Source organism: Chionomys nivalis, chromosome 9 (assembly GCF_950005125.1).
Source record: "Chionomys nivalis chromosome 9, mChiNiv1.1, whole genome shotgun sequence".
Taxonomy (NCBI): Eukaryota; Metazoa; Chordata; class Mammalia; order Rodentia; family Cricetidae; genus Chionomys; species Chionomys nivalis.
The window spans coordinates 64,794,828-64,813,716 of record NC_080094.1 but is presented as its reverse complement, the minus strand read 5'-3'; positions in this window follow the sequence as shown (position 1 = coordinate 64,813,716).

The window sequence follows — 18,889 nt, the reverse complement described above, 5'->3', positions numbered from 1 at the left end:
AGAACTAAACAAAAGTTTCTCTTCAGTTATTGTAAGAGGTGGTGTGACGTGGTTGACAGCACAGGCCGATACCCAGCTCTTCTCTTTAAATCCTACTTTGCCTCCATACTGTGAACCTTAGACAAGGTACTTTTCTGTCCAGTTGGAATGGCCTGCAGAGCTTTGTCTCATCTGTCATCTGCAGTCAGTGTGTCTTGCTCTGTCATTGTCTTGAAGCTCCTTGAAGGATGCCTACAAGTACCAGTCATGCAGTCCCCATATGTTAGGTAGCTCTAGGATCCTGTTAGCTAAAGGAAGTAGTTGGGGCAATAAGGTGGCTCAGCAAGTCAAGATAAATGCCACCAGACTTGATGGCCTGAATTCAAGTCCCCGTACTTGAGAGAAGCACTCTTGTAAGTTGTACTGTGACCTATATATATGGGCAAATACACATACAAAATGAGGTTTTTAAAGTAAATTGCCAAATTTTAAAATTAGTGGCATTTTGAGGGATATGTCAATGAGAATTGTTAGAAAATAAATTTAGTTACAATACTTTTTAAATGGGAAGGCAATTTGTAAGGAGAGCGACCTAGCTCTGGCTTTATAGACAAGGGGTTGCATGGGTAATAAAGGTATAGGGTAGGGAATAGCAGGGTTATGCTATATAGCTCAGAGGTAGAGTACCCACCTACCATACTTGAAGCCCTGGATTTGAACTCCAGACATCCAACCCCCAAAAAGTTTCTATGAAAAAAAATATGATCAGGCAGCCAGGATGAAACAAAATCTGTGAGGCATGTAATCTGAAAACATGAAAATTGGTTTTTTGTTTTTTTTTTTTTTAAATCCTGAAAGCCTAGAGTTTCATTGTAACTGTGACTTGACCTTTTACTTCGTGTCTTACGACATAATGGGCTGTCTTATGTCCCTCCAGAAGAAGCTGTGGAATCCCAATCCCTACCTTAGGAGAAGGTAGGTCTTTACCAAAGTGGTCAAGTGAACTTGAGTGGTAATTCAAGGCAGTGCAAATCCTCTTCTGGGAGATTTGAGCACAGGCACCACAAGGCAGGAATCAGGGAGCTTCTGCTGTTGCAAATGTACACGTTTGCCGGTAGACCCACACCAGAAGCAAGGAGGGTGGTGTCTATAGATGTCCCTCAGCATGCAGAAGCAGCCAGCCCCGATCTTGGACTTACATTCATTCAACCAGTTTATAATCCTTTGTCTGGCAGCACTTTTATCCATAAGAGAATACACCCTGTGGTGGCATCATCTCCAGGATCCAGCACTGAACCAGGATTCAATGTGGCTTCTTCCTAGTACAGTAAATATTTCAGTAGAAATCTTGAGGAAGAGGATTTGATGCCTGACCCTTGAGAGCTAGAGGCTTGCCTATACTTAACTTTCTGTGGTGGAGATGCCTTCTTATCCACCTTGCGGCTATGTCTGGAGCTTTTCCTCCTAGTGGCTGCCTGGGCGCTCCCATTTCATAGAGCATAGCTTTCCTTATTTGAGTCTCTTACCAGCATGTCATAATCTTTCTCATTTAAACGTCTAGAGCTGGCAGTGTCTCTAGTCTGGGGGAATGTTCTACAGCAGCCCTTTCTCCAGTTACAATGAGAGTTTGTCTTTGGCCAGAGATATTTCTTCTGTGCAGGCCCCCAAGATTCATCCACCTGATGAAAAGCATCAGTGCAAGCAGAACGACACTGCAGTATCCTTAACGTCTCCTTATGCTGAGGGCAAAATGCAGGTGTTTGAATATGACCCAACCCATCCTTAGTTCCTCTCATGTCTGCAGTTCCCTCGACCTACTCCTACTAACCACTCCACATTTGGGGGTGGGTTGTTTGTGTTTGAAGTGAGGTCACACTGCAACCTAAGCTGACCCCCAGTTCATAGCAAGAGAGTACTGCATGAGCCACCATTCCTGGCTACCGTTACACATTCTGCTAAAGGATAGGCAGGTCTTACATACTTTAAGCCTTCACTGTTCACCAGCTTCTGTAGACTAGGGCCCATAGACTTATCTCCAGACCTCAGCTCCTCACTATGGAGGGAGTGATCCCTGCAGAAGGAGCACAGGTGACCATTAAGGTAAGAATAAAATCCAACTGTTAGGCAAATTAATACAGAAATTTGGGGGAGACAGTTGTTTGAGTAAAACGTTGAATGTCTAGAGATAAAATAGATGTTTTTCTCTTTGTGCAGAGTTAACTGAATCTTGTACATATTGTGGAAATATTCTAGCACCGAGCTGAGTCCCTAGTACAATACAGTTTCAAGCCTTTGTTGTAGATGTTGGTAGACATGGAACTTTAAAATGCAAAGTGTCTGATTATTTTATAATATGCATATTTCCCTTGAATCTGATGAGGTTAAGGAGGCAGTAATAGATTTTGGGTTTTTGGTGGTGGTGGCGGTTGGTTTTGTTTGAACTTGAGATCTTACATCAGCCTCCCATGTGCTGGGAGTAGAGGCATGCACAGCCATGCGTGTATGTAATTTTCTATGCAGTTGAAAATGCAGACATTTACAGGGGGAAAGGCTGTTACTACCTTTTGTAAAATCATGTCACCCAGACAGTAGGGCCCCTTGTGTCCATAGAGTTTCCTGTCTTCGCATTTTAGACATGGTAGCAGAATAGTAGAAACCCTCCCTCGTTCTTTTGTTTGTTTACTTATTTTTAATGAGCATGTATGATTGATTCCTGCATGGTATACCAGCTGCTTCATTTTACCTCTTTAAAATGCATGATGCCCGTAGATGATCTGGATAAGGAAACTGAGCCACAGAAAGATTGACTTGACCAAAGTCACAGCTGGTAGGGTCTTCTCTCAAGAGAAATACTAACACCGTTTGTAACTTCTGCAGCTATACTTCCTACTAGTGATGGTAACCCTCATAAAAATATCTTAGAAGAGAGGATTCAGGAAACTTCTTGCCAAATAAAATCAATCCAGTGTGGTATGTATGTTTCACTACCTTCTATAAGTAGGCAGCTAGTCAGCATTGTCTTCACAGTTTAGGGATGAGCATCTCTTACTTTGCCACAAGGTGGCACCAAAGAGCCATTGCTTCTATTTTAGAATTTAGTTCTTACAAACTAAGGAAATTTGTGCTTGAAACATGCTAAAATTGAAAACTTTTTTTTTTAAGATTGGAACTTTTCAAATGTAGACAAAGAACTCTTCCTTGTAATACCCTGAAAGTAATCAAACCTGTAGGAAATTTCAATGGAAGTGAATATCTACAGTCTTGGTGGAGTGTATATATAATAATGGTTTTGGAATTGTGAACAGTGTTAATTGAAAGGAAATTATCTTTGACTTTGAGTCTTCTTAGCTGTCTAGCAGAAAGTCATACATTTGTGCATGAGGTTACTTCAGAATCAGGAAGTTTTAAACATTGACAATCCAGGGTCCATCTCAAATCTATTCTAACCGAAACAATGGAAATAGTTCTCTGTGAATTCTATTTTCAAAATCTTCCAGGGTGATTTCTGTGTAGACAGCCTGTATCAATCAAAACTCTTAGTCCTTAGTAGAATAGATCATGAGGCGTAGATTCAGAAGAGTAGGTCCTCCAAAGAGAATCCAGAGTCAGAGAGGCGGGCCAGAAGGTAAAGGTGCCTTCTTGCCAACACCTTGGCCTAAGTTAGATCCCAGAGACTCCCATGTTGTGTGGCCAGCTGCCCTTAGATCTTCTCTCTAAATAATAGCATATGCATGCCCATATACGTACACACACACACACACACACACACAAATCACGTAAATGAATAAAAGCTTTTAAGGATTCTGAAAATATTCATAAGTAATGTGTGTTATTTCAGACTAAAAAGAGCGAACAAGCAAAGCTGCTGTAATGTGTTTCCCTATCACCTCAGCATCTCCCCTTCTGCTTCACTTGAATTTTTAGTTTTCTTGGTTGTTCTTCAAAGTGACTTTATGTGGCTTAATAATCAGCAGGAGCTGGGAGTGGCAGGTTCACCAGGTAGGATAAATTGTAACAGGTTTGGCCAAGCAGAAGAATGGGCAGAGTCAGCCTTGGTCCAGAGACACCAATAGAACATAAACACATAAGTATTTTGTCTCTTCAAAAACAAAACAGAATGGTTAGAACTTACTCAAACTCTGCACATGCTGAGCCATGGCTCCCAACAACTCCATCCTGATGCCATCCAAATAGCCTGTAGCAGGGGCTGAATCCTTGGGGGGGGGGGGGTTGGTTTTTTTGTTTTGTTTTTGTCTGTGGGGAAGAGGAAGGTTTTGTTTTCACTTCACCATTTTTCCAAGTTAATCATAATACTATTTATGGTTTGGTAGTGTGCTTTTTAAAGAAATCACCTTGGCCTGGAGTGATGGCTCAGCAGTTAAAAGCTCTTGCTGTGCTTGCAAAGGACCCAGGTTTGGTTCCCAGCTTTCCCATGGTGGCTCACGACCGTCTGTAACTCCAGTACAGGAGATCTAACAGCTTCTGGTTACCAAGGGAACCCAGCAGGCAAAACATGAATACACGTAACAAATCATTTTAGAAAAAAATTTAAAAACGAAAGCATTGCCTCTAGATGTTTTATTTCAAAAGTTACTTTAAAGACATCTTTTAAAACTTGATGATGATTCTCACTGTCACTGTCCTTGTCCCAATGCTAAGGACCAGGTCAGACTTGTCTTTCGGGCTCTGCCTCTGAGCCACACCCCCAACTCTTGTACCTGTGAAAAATTTAGTATCCAGGTTAGAAAAGGAAAGGCAATTCTTAGAGTGTGAAGTCCTCTCTCCAATCTCTATTCAAAGCTTCTGCTTGGGTAGGACATCCGCCTTTTCTAGATTTCTTCCCATCTGTGCTCATGTAGACAGGATACGTCTTCTGAGGACATCACTCGCCCGAAAGGCTGCTTTTTCCTTGTGTGCACGAGTTACATGTGCATCTGTGAAATAATTGTCTCGTGCTAAGGCCTTTTTAAAGCATTGAAATCTTGTTTAGAATTCTGAAGAGTACCCGATTTAGACTTTCCACACGGAAGAGCAGGTAAAGGTGCTTGCCACCAAGGCTGAGGATCCACATACGTGGTGGGAGGGGAGAGGTTGTCCATTGGTCCATTGTTCTTCACACATGCACAGTAGTGTAGCACATGCATGCCACCCAATCCCAAAATCAGTTAACGTTTTAAAAATTAAAATACTCTTTGAAAAGAAGAAAAAAATAAGAGGAGGAAGGCAAAGGAAGAAGAGAAAGAAATGACTCCGATCTGATGATGAAACAAGGTTGGCATTTTGGTCTTCACAGGGTCTCAGCATGACCAGGTGATAACTGTCCTAGGCTCCTATCCTGACTCTCCCCGCCTTACCCTTCTCTTAATGCCAAGGTCCTATGCACATCATTCTTGGCCTGTGTGTCTCATCACTAGCTTAAATGCTCTAGACTCGGAACCCACATGTGTTTCATGTATAGTCCAGACACTGTGCCCTGGAACCTCATTCTCCTTATATATTGGAACTGAAAGGAAAGATTATCTAGAGAAGATTAGATCTAAAAAGGCTTAGGTATTCAGGTATGAGTATAGTGTTTTTGACACTTACGAAGGTTTGGGAATTGGTGTCTCTCACTGTGGCTCTTGAAAGAATCAAAAGGGCACCTTTTTTGATTTTTTTTCTTTTTTAGTAGTCATTCTTTTTCTTTTTTTTAAACTTACTGAATCTTTGGGGGTTTCACATCATGCACCCCAATTCTGTTCACCTCCTGGTCTCCCAAAGCCCCCCTAATCCCTGTTGCATTTCCCCCCCACACACAAAAGAAAACAAAATAAGCAAGCAAGCAAACAAAAGCAAGAACAAAAAACAAAACAATAAACAGTAACAGAACAAAAAACACACCCGAAACAGCAAAAAATCCTGCTTCTCCTCCCCTGACTCTCCATCACCTCTTTACCCATCCTGATGGCATCGGAGGCTTCAGTGTGTCATATAGTTGTCCCATCGGCTCGATTGACAACTGTACATGGCATGAGTCCTTGGTCTGGTTCAAGGCCTGTGTCTTTTGGTACACCATCCTCACTGGATGTTTGCTGGAGCTCTTCTGGGGTATCCTGTGTCTTGGAGATCTTGCAGGTATCATTCCACAGGACCAGTTCCTTCAGGAGCTCCAGAAAGACCTAGATGCGGTGGACGGTGAGGTAGGCCAAGCCAAGGCCCAGTTGTGGGCCTGAGTGTTAGCCAGGCCAGTCAGATGGAGCCACCTGCCTCGGTGGTGGAGTCAGCTCCCCTACATACATGCCCACAGGGTAGGTTCATCCTCGCCTGTGGTGAGGGGTGGGGGCCCTTTCAAGTGCAGGGGCCAGCTCTCTTGCTGTTGTGGGCAGTGAGAGGGCCGCTGGCCACAGAAATTATCACAGACCACAGCTGTAGCTGGATCACAGACCCAGATATGACCCTTGGCAGCAGCTTAGGACAGGTCGACATCCTGGCTCTGGGTAGAGGGAATGGCCACTCAGGTGGGAATGGTTCCAGCAGTCGTATGATAGCCGGATACCACCAAGGACAGGTTGCAGCCTCACCCCTGTGCCTCTGTATGACCATTCATGGCAGTGCAGAACCCATACTTCAGATCAGACCCCCAGCCGCGGTAGGACTATGGACGCCAACATGGTCCCTAGCAGCAACTGGATCTGGACATCCCCACTGCCTTTAGCAGTAGGATGGCCCTGAGGCACTAGACTAGCTTGGCCCTTGATCTTGTATGTCTTGATGGCCTTCCATGGTAGCAGGAGCATCGGACGTCAGCACGGACCCTGACATGGTCCTCAGCTCTGGCCCAGCTGTCATCATATCATTGAGTAGCAGCGTAGGCCACTCATCTATGGATGCATCCTGGTCCTCGGTCACCAACCCAGACGCAGGTTGCTGGTTTGACTCTGGACTTTTTCATGGTGCTTGGTGGCAACCAGAGTCATGAATGTTAATCTGGACCCTGGGCCAAGGACCCAGATATGACCCTCGGCTGCAGCCTAAGCCCAGAAGACAGCCAGGGTAGTAGTAACACAGGCCGGCCATATCTCTATGGCCCCTGCTGTGGCATGGTCCCCCTGACTCCACCCAAGCCGCAGGCCAGATCCAGGGCCTCTGTACAAGTCCTAGTGGTAACCTGTGCCTGGGCCACCGGTTTTGTTTTTTTGGTTTTTGGCTTTTTTTTTTTTTTTTTTGGTTTTTCGAGACAGGGTTTCTCTGTGGCTTTGGAGCCTGTCCTGGAACTAGCTCTTGTAGACCAGGCTGGTCTTGAACTCACAGAGATTCACCTGCCTCTGCCTCCCAAGTGCTGGGATTAAAGGCGTGCGCCACCACCGCCCAGCTTTTTTTTTTTTTTTTTTTTTGGTGTTTTGAGACAAGATGTTTCTGTGTAGCCCTGGCTGTCCTGGAACTAGATCAGGCTGGCCTCCAACTCAGAGATATGCCTGCTTCTGACTCCCCGAGTGCTGGGATTAAAGGCATGCACCACCACTGACCTGCTAAAAAGGGTGTTTTATCTGGAGTAAGTGATTGGTGATATATGAAATGGACTGGCTCCCAGAATGGCCTTCAGCCAGCCTGCCAGTGCTTCACCACCAGCCTGCCTACCCTGAACCTGAACAAGACGCACGTGCAGATGGCATTTACTGATATCAGCCACCCCAGGCATTGCCCCGCATCATCCAGGAGAGCCAGAGGACCAAATTTAGTCACGGGTGTAGTTTAAAAGATATTTGAAACTTGTTAATAATCTTACATTATCATTTGTTCTATGCTATTTTAAATCCTGTCCCCAAATTCGACACAGTTTCTCCTGCATAATAATAACACTTTGTGGACACTAAAACACAGGAGGAAAGGGCGAATATGCTAAAGCAGCTTACATAAGACCATGACTGCACCGCAGGCTTCAGGACCCCGATGTGGGAGCATTTCCATTCCAAAGCCCCACATGCAGACATGGAGAGTCAGGGCATAGGCACTGTCCACTGTGGTTGAGGCAGCAAACAGTCATTATCTTGCAGCTTTAACTACTAGACTTGATTTTTTTTTTTTTTTTTTTGGTTTTTCAAGACAGGGTTTCTCTCTGGTTTTGGAGCCTGTCCTGGAACTAGCTCTTGTAGACCAGGCTGGTCTCAAACTCACAGAGATCCGCCTGCCTCTGCCTCCCAAGTGCTGGGATTAAAGGCGTGCGCCACCACCGCCCGGCCATTGACTGTTTCTTAACATGCTTTTGTATGCATGTGTGTCTAGTATCTATGGATGTACACAGTCATACATTTTAGTATATATATTTAGCATATAACTTCAGATGATGTTTGGCACCTGTACTTTTACTAAACTCAATAGTCGTTTCTTACAGGCCATGAGGTTACATCAGCTAAGAAATATTTGGAGTGTATTTTGGATAAAAGGTGACATGAATTCCAGTGTTCAGAATACCCCTGAGTCATTCATGCCAGAAAAAGAGACACTTTGAAGCTTATAGTGGTTTATTTGGGGGTTATTTTCCAATATAATCTTTAATACAAGTTTGCCAGACATCGTATTTTCATTGTTTGATCTCGGCTCACCAGAAAAGATGGATACCTTTGGGGCATAGCCTTCTAAACGTTCCATAATCTCCCATAAATTGGCTTCCAAAGATAAGAAGAGTTCAAATGAAGGATCTGTACCTTCCAGAACTGGGCTGGGAACCCAGTTGGGGCCTCTGAGCCACAACTAACTCAACACTTATTTTATCTAATAATAATGATGTGGATTATTATTATTATAAGAAGTCTGAGAGGACTTCTAGGTAAGATAACCAGTGAAGGAGAAGAACCAAAGGCGGAAAAAGTCTCTCCATCCAGGCATGGTGAGCCCCAGCCCACATCTGCAAACTAACCCTTGCAAAGCGAAGACAGGAGGATGTATTGTTCAAGGTTTCCAGGTATAGTGGTCCATGCCTTTAATTTTAACACTCGGGAGGCAGAAACAGATGGATTTCTGAGTCCGAAGCCAGCCTGGTCTATATAGCAAGTTCCAGGCTAGTCAGAGCTACATGGAGAGACCCTGTCTCATGAAAAAAAAGATAGAAAAAAACTTCAAGGTTGTTCTACACTACATAGTGAATTTAAGGCCAAGCTGGTCTCTGCGTGAAACTGGGGTGGGGGGTGGTGATTATTCCAGAGAGAGATCTAGTTCCAGAAATTCACCAAGACAGAAAAACATGGACAACTCACAGAAAAACCAAGGTGAAGACAGCTCTCTCTGTGGCTTCCAGAGGTTAGGGTGGAGGGGAAGATTATTAAAGGTCAGTCAAGTGGCCCTGGTAAAAGAGTCTTTCCTTTGGGACAAGTTCACAGCCCTCACAAACCTCAAACACAGTACAGGTTTTTATGGGACAATGGTTCATTTCTCAGACTGAACACCGTGTTATCATTCTATATGTGGGCAAGGGTCCGGCACTACCTTGAGAGAGAATTTATTATTTAGTAATAAATACTAATTATCTTTAGCTGAGCCACTGTGGTTACCTGTAGAGGAAATAAACACAGGGCGGGGAGCTTGAACTTAATCTAACACATTCCCAGGGTGACAGTCAGCCCTAGAAGGCAGTTGCAGACAGCAAGATGGCCAGATAATACAAGTAGAAAAGCGTAGGCGGCAGGACACCCAACTCAGGCAGAGAGGCGCACAGGGAGAGGCAGTCCCAGCCTCACCTGCCAGGAGCAGATCTCATCAGCCCAAACTCAACTTGGAGTTTGGTAGCTCCACTTCAGAGCTCAGCTGCTCAATCAACCACCCGATCTATCCTACCCACAGTCCACTTCTGTAAAGCCTGAAAACTCGGACACTTCCGTGGTTTATTGGACAGCCACAGCTGCACCCCTTTAACAGGGAAATCAATTCTTAGGATGCCTTCAGAATATGCAGATAGGTCCTATGTCTGTACAGGTCTCAGTGATGTGCTTGCCGCTTACACTCCCAATGCAAGTGGGAGACACCCTCTAGCTAAGACGTCTACCACTTCAAGCTGGAGGGACGAGAGAGGGTGAGTTCTCAAGAGACGTAAGTTTGAGTTCGCAAAATTAGGCAGCTCAAAAGAAAAATCCTTAAATAAAACTGGAAAAGCTATCTAAACCAAAAGGTGTACAAATCATGTTTACAGAAACAAGAAGTACGAAAAATCCAATATAGTCTGTGGTGATTTGAATGAGAAATGTTCCGAACAAGCTCATGTAGTTGGACACTGGATCCCCAGTTGGTGGCGCTGTTTGGAGAGGTTATGGACTTTACAGACTTGGAGCCTGGCAGGAGGAAGTCCATACATGTCCGCCCTTTTTGTTTCCTACACGTGGATAAAGTACTTGATCAACTTTCTGCTCCCATGCCTCCCCCAGGGTCTAGAATCTCCGCATGGAACCGGAGGCCAAAGAAACTTTCTACCTTAAGTTTCCTTTGGGCCACGCTATTTTATTACAGCTACCAAAGCTCACTAATACATGGCCCCCCAAAACTAAATTCTTCAACTACTGCCCTCACAAATGTTACAATAGATAAAATATTGGATGAATATTTCAAACTTACTAATAAAAAGTTTCAGAAAAGTAAGAAATAATCAGGTGATTTAGTACAGGCACTGGACAGCAAAGTCAGCAACACTGAAGAGAAAGTCAGAAAGCTGAACGAGAAAAACCAGCGATTTAGATGAAAAAGTAAGAAATGTGGGAAGAGCCGGGCGATGGTGGCGCACGCCTTTAATCCCAGCACTCAGGAGGCAGAGGCAGGCGGATCTCTGTGAGTTTGAGACCAGCCTGGTCTACAGAGCTAGTTCCAGGACAGGCTCCAAAGCCACAGAGAAACCCTGTCTCGAAAAACCAAAAAAAAAAAAACCAAAAAAAAAAAAAAAAAAAAGAAAGAAATGTGGGAAGAAGAATTCAAGGAAACAGAGAATCTCTTTGTGATGTCGTAGTTAGCTGTCAAAAACATGGAGCGGGAAAATAATAAGGGTTGCTCACATTACAAAATCAGCAAGGTCCCCAATAAATAACTTAGAGTGCACCTCAAGGTCTAAGATAAAAAAGAATAAACCAAACTTCAAAGCAGCAAGCAACCTGAAAAAATAAAAATTAAGGCAGAAATTAATGAAGTGGAGACTAAAAGAACAATACATATAGTCCATCAAACAAAATGTTGGTTCCTTGAAAAGATAAACAATACTGGCATCCTCCTGCAAATCAAAACCAAAGAAAGGAAGAAGAACCCAAATGAATATAATTTTTGATTTAAAAAAAAACAAGTGTATTACAGACTCCACTGAAGTCCCCGAGATAAAGATACCTAGAAAACACATATTCTAAAACACTGGAAGATTTAGAAGAGATGAATAAATATCAAGGCACATGATGACCAAAATTAAATCAAAAGTGTACAATCAATTTAAATAGATCCATAGCAAAGCAAAAATATCAAAGCAGTTATAAAAACCATCCCGAGAAATTAAAGTCCAGGACTGAGTGAATTAACCAATAAATTCTCCCAAACCTTGAAGGAAGAGTTAATACTGTATTTCTCAAACTGTTCCACAAACAGAAAAGAAAGAGATACTACCATATTCATTCTACAAAGCCAGTATTACCCTGATACCAAGCCCAGGTAGGGAGATAACAAAAATCAACCAACCTCCCTATTGAATACAGACACAAGCTTTCAAGATAAAATTCTTTTTTTTTTTTTAAGATTTATTTATTATGTATACAACTTTCTGCCTCCATTTATACCCACACGCCAGAGGAGGGCGCCAGATCTCTTTACAGATGGTTTGGAGCCACCATGTGGTTGCTGGGAATTGAACTCAGGACCTCTAGAAGAAGAGCAGACAGTGCTCTTAACCACTGAGCCATCTCTCCAGCCCCTCAAGATAAAATTCTTACAAACATGAACGCATGATCATACACCATGTCCAAGATGGTTTCATCTCAGGGTTGCAAAATTGGTTCAACATTTCCAAGCTGATAAATATAATTCTTAAAGGTACCAATCACCTTATTGTCTCAATAGGTATAGAATCCTTAACAAAATTTATTTGATTATAATAAAATCTCTAAAGAAGCTAGGAATACAAGGGACATGCCTCAACTTAATAAAGGGTCTATACAACAAACCTGTCTCTCTACCAAGTAGAGAAAAACTGAAGTTTTATCTAATTTTCTTTAAGACTGTGAATGAGGCAAAGGTTCCCATTCTCACTGTTCCTATGCAATTTAGTATAAGAATACGAATAGTGCTTGAGATATTAACTAGAGCTTTAAGACGAGAGAATGGGAAAAAAAAAGAGATAAAATAAAATTAAAAAGAAAGGCACAAATTATCTCTATTTGCACACAATATGATCTTATAGTTACAAAGCCCTTGCAGCTTTACAAGACAGTTTTCAAATCTGACAAATACTTTCAGCAAAGGAAAAGGACACAGTCAATACACAGAACCAGGACCCTTTGAAAAAAGATTTTATTTTTTATTTCATCAACAGCTTTCATAAATAACAATAATAAATTTGCCAAGAAAGAAGTCAGAAAAATTAAAATAATAACTTTTTTAAATAATAACTTTAAGAAAAGCAAAATACCTAGAAATACACCTAACCAAGGAGGTGGAAGAAGTCTACTGTGGAAATTTTAAGATACCAAAGAAAGGAATGAAGAGCTCATTCTAAAACGAGACCTCCCATGATCATGGTTGGCAGAATCCATATTGTAAAAATGACTAACACTGGAAGGGGTGCAGAAAAGCAACGCAATCCACATCAAAAAAATTTACAATTACATTCTTGTTTTTTCAAGACAGGTTTTTATTGTGTGGCCCTAGCTATCGTGGAACTCACTGTGTAGACCAAGCCGGCCTCAAACTCACAGAGATCCACTTGCCTCTGCCTCCTGAGTGAAGATTAACGGTGTGTGTCACCACCGCCCTGGGAGTTGTATGGAATGTGAAAGCTTCTGCACAGTAAAACAATCTCCCAAAGTGAGGAGGCTGCCTATAGAGTGAGGGTATCTCTGCCAACCACACATCCTACAGGAATTAGCATCTAGACCGCATTAAAGATTGTGACATAAAACACCAGAAGAACTGACCAACATATGGGACGATGAATGGAACAGATAGTTCTCAAAAGAAAAATACAAATGCCCAATAAATATCTGGAAGTGTTCAACATTCTTACCTGTCATGAAATTACAAGTTAAAACTGTTCCAAACTGTCATCTCACCCCAGTCTGTTTGACTATCCACAACCAACCATAAATACTGATTGAGATGTAGAGAAAGAGGAATCCTTATATAGTGGGAATGTGAACTGGTGCAGCCACTGTGGAAGTTAGTATGAAGGTGTCTCAAAAAAACTGAAGGCAGAGGCCGGCAAGATAGCTAAACAGGAAGAGCTGCATGCCATGCAAGGCTGGGGACTTGAATCAGATCCTTGGAAACCATGAAATCTGGATGGAAAGAAATGACTCAACAAACTGGTCCTTTGAGCTACACATGCACAACAAGGCATTCTGCCCACCGCCATCCCCCATCATGAATGACACACACACACACACACAAAATGATAATAATTAATTAATTAATGAAATTAAAAAATGACAATAGAACTGTTTGCTATGTGTCCTATAGCCTCTTGGAGACGTACCTGAAGGAGTCAGTGAGCACATCACAGAGATCTTTGCACATCATGCCTATGGCCTCACGATTCACGTTAGCAAAGAAATGAAACCAGACTACATGTCCATCAGCAGATGAATGGGCAGAAAACATGTGGTTCGTATACATATTTATTCCGTCCTAGAGGAAAATGAAACCATGGCATTTGTAGAAAAATGAATGGAACTGGAAATCATTGTTAAGCAAAAGAAGCCAGACTCTGAGAGACTAATTCCCCCGTTTCCTCTCATATGTAAACTACAGATTTAAAGTATGGGGCGGGGGGGGGGGGGGGGGGGCTGAAAGCAGGAAGGGGACTGTAGGAAGGAAGCAAGACATCTGAAGTGACAGTGCCTGACTCGGGGAAGGGGAAAATGAGATAAACGAAACGTGTGATGAGCTGGGTAATCACAAGAAGGGGAACTTCTGAGGGAGAAAGAGGCACAGAGGAAGGCAACAGAGAGATACGGGCAAGGACAAGGAAGGAGTAAGACGAATAAGAACAAATCCAGTGATGGATATGCATGAAAATGTCGTAATAAAACCCACTGCTTTTGTATATTGAAAAGGAATAATAGTTGGATGTGGTGTCACACGCCTATAATCCAAGCACTTGGGAGGCAGGGCCAGGAGAATCTCAGTGAGTCCGAGACCAAACTGGTCTATATAAGTGAGCTAGCTCCAGGACAGCCAGGACTTCGACCCTGTCTCACTGTGTGTGTGTGTGTGTATACATACATATGAATGTATATATATGTGTGTGTGTGTGTAGATATATCCACAAAGAAAATGTTACTGAAATAAACACACCCATAACTGCTTGCTTGTTATTATATGTGATTGCTTTTGAGTTGCAATACTGACATGAAGAATTGTGACAGAGATACCTTTAAACACACACACACACACACACACAAAATACTTAGTATCGGGACATTTACTGATGTTTACTATAAACATTGAACCTAGTTAAATTCTCAGTCTCTGAGGAAAATTCTTTCAGTGGAACATAATATAACAATGAAAATTAATTAAGAATAGCTATTAACTTCAGGAATCTGGAGAAAACTCATAAATTGAATGCAAAACACAACTAGCTGCAGAAGGTATTGAGTGATATTTCTCAAGGCAATACTGTACATTGTTTAGGGATACAATGAAGCCCGTGTAGCTATGCATGGGAATTAACAATGACATTTAGGAAAATGCTTACTTTGCAGGGAGAGGAAGAAGAAAAGAATGGCTAGATGGAAAGACAAAGAGAATTTCAACCTAATTTGTAACTTTTCATCTCACAAGCAGCTTCCTGTAAATTCCCATTTGTTGTCAAGCTAGAGATATTTCATAAAAAATAAAATTCTGTAGAGGTGAGGATTTTTAACCTGTTAATCATTTCAGCACTGACTGAGATCCCCGACTGTCCTAGGTTGATTTTTTGTTTTGTTTTGTTTTTCCTTCATCGGGTACTTTGGACCCTTACCTATCACATACAGCATCTAGGTATATGCCAGGTCCTTTTTATAAGAGTGTCAGGATAATGGGGTGATGTGGTCAAAGTCCAACTTGTCTCCCAGTCCATCCTGTGCCCTTTGCACTGGGTAAGTATCACCAGATGGGCTGCTCCTTCACCCCAGATCCCCACAAAGTGTCCTCAGGGTGCAGCGACCAGGTCACACATTTTTTTTTCTCTCCTTTTAAGACCGTTTCCCTGTGTAGCCCAAACTGGGTTTGACTTTATGATTCTCCAGCTTCAGCTTCTCTAGGTGTCTAATTACAGTGTTTATTATCATAGCCACTTCCCAGGCTGCAGTCCCTACCTCACCTGTGGGTGCTACAAATGTAGCCATCTGTGGCCACAGGAAAAGACCCGTCTTCAGCAGAGACTGATGAGATGATTCTTTTGCTTGCACCAAACGTGTACTTGGGTTACCAATATCTTCCTGGTGCCTGTGGCTTAGGTAAAAGTTGACCATTTTTCTCTAGTAATTTTGACAGTGCAGTTTGTGTTTCTTTTTTTTTTCTTTTTTTTTTTTTTTTGGTTTTTCGAGACAGGGTTTCTCTGTGGTTGTGGAGCCTGTCCTGGAACTAGCTCTTGTAGACCAGGCTGGTCTCGAACTCCAGAGATCCGCCTGCCTCTGCCTCCCAAGTGCTGGGATTAAAGGCGTGCGCCACCACCGCCCGGCCAGTTTGTGTTTCTTTAGTTCATTTTGCTTTTATGCTCTAGCAGGATAACTTGTCCAAAAGGTGAGAACTAAAAGATAGATTTATTCTTAGCAAAGCTCACATAATGTAATAAAATAGGGAGAGGAATTTTTAAAGATTTATTTTATGTATGAGTGCTCTATCTGCATGTACACCTTTAAGCCAGGAGAGGGCATCGGATCCCACTGTGGATGGTTGTGAATCACCATGTGATTGCTGGGAATTGAACTCAGGACTTCTGGAAGAGCAGCCAGTGCTCTTAACTGCTGAGCCATCTTTCCAGTCTGTGGGATATGATATGAACCTCTTAATAGATTTTTTTTTCACTTTACTGCCAAAGACCTTTGTGATCTTTGTCTTTTTGGCTAAGCTGCAAACACGAATCTTTTTTTTTATATACAATTTATTTTCCTCACTTTATAAACAATAAAAATTTATTCCTTAATAAAATCTCTATCTCTACCTCTCTCTTTTCAAAAATCTGAATCTCTATTTCACCTAGGTTGCCAACCATAGCAAACAAAGTTCTTGAAGGTGGTCATGAACCACCCGTGTCTTTTTCATTTCGTGACCTTTAGAATGCCAGTCTAGCCCCTGTCCAGGCACATGAAATTATTCTGTGCATGTGCTTCTTATGACTATTGAAATTTGGAAAACACTTTATTTTTATTTGATGTGTTTGTGTTTTTGTCTGCATTTATACTATGTACCACATACACATGCATGCCGATGCTCATGCCCATGTGTGTTCCACATACACATGCATGCCTGGTGCTCATGGAGGCCTGGAGAATGTCAGATTCCCTGGATATTGAGTCACTGGCAGTTGTAAACCACCATGTGGGTTCTGTCTTCTGCAAAAACAAGTGCTCTTAGTACTGGCCATCTCTCCAGTCACTGGGAAAAACCTCTTCAGAGAAAGAGACAGACGACAGACAGACAGACAAACAGACAGACAGACAGACAGACAGAGCGACAGAGGCAGAACATGGAAATGAGTCTGCAATACTATTATTATATTTATATTAATCATGCTACATAATATAATACATGTTAAAGTCATAAATATAATATAATAGTTAATTATATTAATAATAGTATTATCATACTTTTATTCCACCACCCATGAAGCAGAGGGATGGTGAACTGAAGTCAGTCTGGGTTACATAGCAAGACCCCAACCACATAAATACTCCTTAGAAATGAAAGCAACCATAAAATCTATAGTTATTTTAATACAGCAGAAAGTGTACCTTAGGAGGAGAAATTATGTCACCTTTCAGCTTTTTTTTTAAGAAAGAGATGACTTCAAAGTACCAATTAAAACTAACTACATTTTTTTTTACTTTGTTCACTCATGAAAGCTGCTGGAAATAACAGGAAAAAACAAAAACAAAAAAAAAAAAAAAACAAGTTGGAGGTTTTTGAAAACCAGACCAGACAGGATTCAGGAGCTGGGAGTTGGTCTGTGATGATCTTAGGCCAAGGGCATTTCATGACACCTGAGAGGTTCTGATGCCCTTGTCAATAAAACCAGGAGACCACTTGTCTTTTATTTAAGTTCTTTTTCAATGCTGTAGCGAGAAAATAATCATTCTTAAAACTTATTTGTATTTACTGATTCACTAGCATAAGTTTATAGTATATGGATCCAACCTGGCTTTATTACTATTATTATTATTTACCCTAAGTTCTTGGATCCAAAGATGGTGGAATTGTTTTCATTTAAGATATTGTCTAGGAGCCGGGCGATGGTGGCGCACGCCTTTAATCCCAGCACTCGGGAGGCAGAGGCAGGCGGATATCTGTGAGTTCGAGACCAGCCTGGTCTATAAGAGTTAGTTCCAGGACAGGCTCCAAAACCACAGAGAAACCCTGTCTCGAAAAACCAAAAAAAAAAAAAAAAAAAAAAAAAAAGATATTGTCTAGGTCTTCATTAATTTATTTATATTTTCTTTTTTTATTTGCCTGAGATGTCTAGTTAACTCTATACCATACAGGTATTTTAATACTCTCCTTGCTATAACTTTGCAAATTAATTAAAAGCGTCTACAGTATAGAGTAAAACAACCCAAAGGCATAGCAGCAAGGGAGAAAGGACCCACTGACAAAGCTGCATTTTTCGTATAATGATTATGGGGGTATTAGGCCATAAGGGACATAAAAGCTCAGAAAAAGGAAGGAATGCTGATAGTAAGTAAGCACACAAGTTGTCTTTAGTGTCTCGAGGGCAGTCAATTGACACTTGAACGTTCTGTTCCAGTTGCTCACAATCGTCACCGTCTAGAACTCTTCAAAATCCTTGTGTTTTAGGGTTGTAAAGGGAGGAAGAAGTCTGATTTGTGTCATGGATGATTAACCGCTAATTTAGCTCCCAAGTGTGAATGAAAACGGGTACTAAGATCTCAGAGGCGAAGTGAGACCCGGGTGGGGATACACTGTTTAATTTAGTGCACCGCGGAAACTCAGAAATTTGGGTCAAAGAGAAAGAAATGTTCCCCCACTCCTTTTCGAAATCTCGCTCGCTCTTTTCTTTCCCCTGTTTGCAAAGCTCTCAATGCCCTTGCCCTTAGGAGCAGCGGAGAGTCATTTGAAACGACTGAAAGCTGGAGGCAGAGTTTTACTTTTCAGGTCATCCAATTTAGGAGATCCAATTTCTGCAGAGGGAAGAAAAGGACTGGGTGGGGGAGGGAACCAGCCGACTCCTCTTCTTCAGAGACGTCTACCTTCAATCCACAACCTGAAACGCAGACACAGCCTAGTCAGGGTTTTTCACTTGAACCTCTACAACCAACCACCACCATCACCAGCAGCAGCAGCAGCAGCAGCAGCACCAACACCAGCACTACCTTGTCACTCACTCCAGAGAGACACGCCCCTCTACTCTTGACCAATAGTGACTCCCCTGTCTGCATAGTAATGAGCTCGAGACCTTCCCTGACCAATGGCGCTCCGGGAGCAGGGTTAGTTTTGCATGTACCTAAGTGATTTGCATAACCCGGCGGCCGGGGGC